This window comes from Poecilia formosa, unplaced genomic scaffold (genome assembly GCF_000485575.1).
Source record: "Poecilia formosa unplaced genomic scaffold, Poecilia_formosa-5.1.2 Scaffold899, whole genome shotgun sequence".
In the NCBI taxonomy this organism is placed as follows: domain Eukaryota; kingdom Metazoa; phylum Chordata; class Actinopteri; order Cyprinodontiformes; family Poeciliidae; genus Poecilia; species Poecilia formosa.
Window position 1 is genome coordinate 36,466 of NW_006800838.1, and position 4,829 is coordinate 41,294.

The following is a 4,829-nucleotide window of genomic DNA, read 5'->3' on the forward strand; positions in this document are numbered from 1 at the left end:
TGACACTTTCTGGAACCAAATATTATTACCTTTATGTTGCATGTTATTTATTTATTATTTCTTTTTGTTACCTCAGGTCAACGCCATGCCATAGAAGGGTAATGAACTATTAAAGAACAAAGTCTGAATTTTTTTGTGTTAGTTTTTATATATTTTTGTAATCCAAGTTAAAAAGAATAAATGTTAAATTTTACAAAAATATAAAATGGGTGAAGTGTTAGGAAGATAATTTTCATCTTTAAAGTAAAAAAGTATTAAAATTATATTCACTAAGTTGTTAGAGTTAACCAAAATGTAAATATAATAGAATGTTAGGATGATATTTCAAACTTAATAAAATGCAAAAATGAATAAAGTGTTAGGTTAATATTTAAAATGAATAAAATGTAAAATTAATAAAAGGTAGATATTACTTAGAACTTAATAAAGTAAAATTAGAAATGTTAAGGTACTATCCTTTAAAGTCAATGAAGCAATAATGAGTAATGCATAAAACAATGTGTTAGTTTTATAAAACAAACTTATTGAAATTTCTATGTAATATTTGAAGTTAATGAACTACAGAAAGGATGCAATCTTAAACAAAATGAAATGGTAAGAAAAGCTTAGAAGTCTGAGTATTGAAAGGCACAGAACAATGAACACATTCATAAAACAGCAAAGAATGCAATAAATCAGGATCAAGGGCAGCACAGTCAAAATATATTGATATGAATTAACTGTGATGAGGAAACAAGTAAAAATGATCTCTAAGTAAAATGCAATAATAGTAATAAGATCTAATCATATCAGTCTCTCTATAGCGAGACCTGTCTACGTCAAATCAGTTTCTGCGTGTGTCCAGATGTAGAGCCGGCGCAGTCGATGGGAAACCCCGACAGGCCCATAAGGCTTCAGTGTGGCGTTTCAGCTTTAACTCGGTCCACCAATCGTGGAAGGCGCTCACAGTCTCACACCCGGCACACCCAGAAAGGATTGGACTTCATTCTGCAACAGAAAAAACACAACAAAAGCAAAATCAATGGATTATATAAAGAACATTAAAGTGAATGAAAAAATTTTGTTTTGTCACTAGATACTAGTACTGCCCTTATACTATAGAAAGCCGGAGTTCAACGGTCGTCTTTCGGTTCTGGGAAACCGTCTGATAGGCAGGTGGGGTTCTATCGGTACCGCTGCCCTTCTCTATGTTGGAAGTGATGCACTGAACAGCAAAGGACCTCAGGCAGGGAACAGCAGCATCCACAGGTGATGAGGAGAACAAGGAAGGTTCTTTAAGATTCTGCATCATCTGATTAGTAAACATAATGTTCTTTTTATTTTATTTAAAGGCTTCTCCTTGAAGCTGAAGATCAAGTTAGTTCTTTTTGTGTTTTTCTCATACTAAGCCAATAGAGCATCAATATATCAGTAACATTTATTATTTCAGTTCTCCTCTNAAGGGCTTTTGATTCTCATTCAGCGAGCACTGCCAGGCAACTTTTACTTCCTCTAAATCCTAAATCAAATGCTTACAATTTCATCCACTGAAATGCGATATATGTATGTCACAGGGCTCCACAGTCCATCAGAGAGCAAAGGAGCAAGAGCCAAGAAATGTGCAAGTGCTTAATTTCCTTACTGTTTTGCTTAAGAATGTGACCATCTGGATTTAACTAAGCAAAAATTGCAAAAGCCTCACGCTGCAAAGTGCAGCGATAATTAATATGTTTTCAGTTAACATGTTATTTAACCCAAAATGATGCATAGAAGAGGTTTTAATTGCTTAATAAAATATCTAGATGATGGGCTGTGGTATTTTTTATTATTAGAGAAGGGGCAGATTTATTGTCTGTGTAGTAAAAAAAAAAACAGATACTGCTGAAAAAAAGTGAAAGAATAATAACTGTCCGCACTGTAGTAGTGAACCATTGACTAAGTGTAAAATGTGGTCGGGTGAAAAATTTTTACAGTTACAGATGGAATAAATATTTGAAGACATCTAATTAAAATATCCACTGTTTAAACTCTTTATGTGTCATTATGAATCCCCATTTCCTTATGCAAGTCACATATAAAAACCTTTGAACTAAAAACTACTGGAACTAAACATCTATAGAGTAAAAAAACCAAAAACGCACACACACACACACCTAATCAGAATTAAAGCTGTGGTATGTAACTTTTATTAATATTTAATTGATATTTGTCAAAACTCTCACAATACCGTGACAGTATATATGAGACGATTAATCTGAGCTACTATTGCTGTCTGTTGTAAGTTTTCATCACTCTCAACCAAAAACAAACAATCAAAGCCAGGAGGAGAATCTTAGCGATGTCAATCGACTTCAAGTACTTGCTGCTAAATGTCCTAACAACTGAGAAGCCCTTAGCACACTGAAAAGTGTACTTCATTAGCAATTACAGCAAACCAAAAGTGTAATTGTAGCATACTGTGAACACACTACGAATATATAAAATATGTAATGCTCATCTACTTAATATACATAGGAAAACCGTTACAAGAAAATTTGCCGGCATGTTGACTAGCATTAGCATTCACAGCAGGCTTTGCTAGCTACAGTATAGCAGAGAGCAACGGGGTAGAAGGAAAAGGGGGATAAACAGCAGCACAGGGGGGTGATTGACAGAACCCGCCTCCTGGCTCTAATTGGTTGTTTCTAACTAGCATTGGGAGAAGGCGGATGAGCTTTTTTTTCCCCCAGTACCACAGATTATCTGATTCATATTATTCATATTATTCTGTCCTGTCATAGTGCCAGGTTCAACAAATATGTAAAAAAAATATTTTTTTAAACCAAATTACATACTGCAGCTTCAAAGGATTAATTTGCAAGAGAGTAATAAATTGAAGCAAATGTTCCAATGTGAATGACACAGCACCCAGGTTAAAAATAAATGTACTAAGGATGTTAAATTTTAGCATACTTGAAGCCAGACTAATCATCAGTATGCTTGAAGTATGCCATTTTGGAACAACTAATTTTGTGTATTGTAATAGTAACTAAATTGTAGAAAAATCACAATTTAAAGTGTACTAAGTGTACATGCTTTTTTGGAACAACTAAAGTTATACTTTGTATACAGCTTAGACGTGCTTGAATAGTATATTTTAGGTGTACTATTTTTGTGATTGAATTACATTTAAAATATATTTAGGATGTATTTTAAGTAGATGAGCATTACATATTTTATATATTCGTAGTGTGATCACAGTATGCTACAATTACACTTTTGGTTTGCTATAATTGCTAATGAAGTACACTTTTCAGGTATTTATCAATGCCATTTATTATTCTTCTTTGCCACTTTGTACATTACATGCTTCATACACACTACAGTACTGCAAACATATCAGGCTAGCAGAACACAGAAGGATCAGAAAGTTATTTTATCAATTTTATTGAGATTTTTATGATTATTATTATAACAATCATTGAGCTACATGTTATAACTGCATGGAGGCTCTGTGTGTTGCGACTTAATATGTTTTTTTTTTCATAAACTTAACCTGGTTTTAATTAAGCTCAGTATGCCAAAGGGACTTTGATATTGCGAGGCTGCATTTCTGCCTCCATAACTGAATCCTGGCACGTAGAGGGGTGATACAATGATGCCAGCCTCCAAAACACAGGGGAGAGAAAAAAAACAAGTTAAAGGTTAAGTTAAAACACCACCACTTAACCAGCTGCTGCTTTGCCAAACAATTAATAAAACAGATACTAAAAAAAATAAATAAAACACTCGAAACACAGTCTCCGCTTAAATTTGCAAAAACATCCTGCCAACAACGCCAAATGTGGCGTTCCGTGGTTTGGACTATACAATGTTTGTTGCCAACAACGCCACCTGGGGTTTTCACCCAGGAATTAATGAAAGGACACAGGTCCGGTTTTGCAAAAAANCTGTTTAACAGGTCGCCTCCTTTCTGCACCAGGTATTCTAGCCCCTTTTTTTTAGTTTTTCTCTTTCTTCCTTATTTTCATATTCATCATGCTTTGACAAATAGGTTATTAATGCTTCTATTTGCTCACCGAGCGCAATCCATGGCCCAATGCCCCACTTTGGATAGTATTTTTCCTTTTCAAGTTCACCCTCCATTTGTTTAGGTTCAAAATTTAGGCTCAAAAATCACCTCTTTCTCTTTTTTTTGTTTGTTGTTTTTTTTTTAGCAGTTTTGCTCGCACGGCGGCGAGGAAATCAAACACAGCAGACAAAATCAAAAACCTCCCACAGATTATAATTTCCCAATCTTGACCATGGTTTTAAAACACATTGAGATAAACATAAAATAGTACATTTAAACACATAACGTCTGCTCAGCGGCAGAAGCTTACACACACAACTGACAGACACACACACACAGCTTTCAGACACACAGAAATGGATCCACGCTTTTCAGCTCCTATGATGTCCTCTTTTATCACTTATTTCACTTATTACTTCACTTATTACTCTACAGAGGAACAGATCGCGATCAACCTTTATCTTATTCTCTTATCTCTTTATTCTCTTATCTCATCTTTTTTCCTATGGTGGACTCCTCTCAACACTTGTGTTTCTTGAGCAAGTCACAGATTGGCTAACGCGTTCTTTTCAGGGGGCAGCACTCCCCAAGGATAAAACCGACAAAACCTAGCCTTTACCTTCCCCGCGTCCGGGAAAAGCCGGGGACGACCATCTCCCGCTGCAGAGCCAATCGACCTTTTACTTTGACTATTAACTATTTAACTAACTTTAACCTTACTCCTATGAACAACTCGAAAGCCTTTAGACAAACTGATCAAAAGCAGTACGAACAACAGCTGACAACGAACAATGGCTGA

The 4,829-nt window shown here is 35.2% G+C and overlaps 1 long non-coding RNA gene across 2 annotated transcripts in view; it reads right to left on the reverse strand.

The window, feature by feature from the left end:
• The window catches only part of LOC107834994 (uncharacterized), a 6,624-nt gene extending 1,801 nt beyond the window's left edge, over window positions 1–4,823 (reverse strand). The window contains exons 1-2 of one of the 2 annotated variants that reach the window (XR_001660815.1): window positions 4,262–4,823; window positions 3,325–3,327 (exon numbers count right to left, since the gene is read on the reverse strand). This is a non-coding gene — a long non-coding RNA (uncharacterized LOC107834994). Of the gene's footprint in view, window positions 1–3,324; window positions 3,328–3,781; window positions 3,785–4,261 lie in introns of both variants that reach the window. The other variant, XR_001660814.1, reaches the window with a different exon arrangement.
• Between the last annotated feature and the right edge of the window lie 6 nt (window positions 4,824–4,829).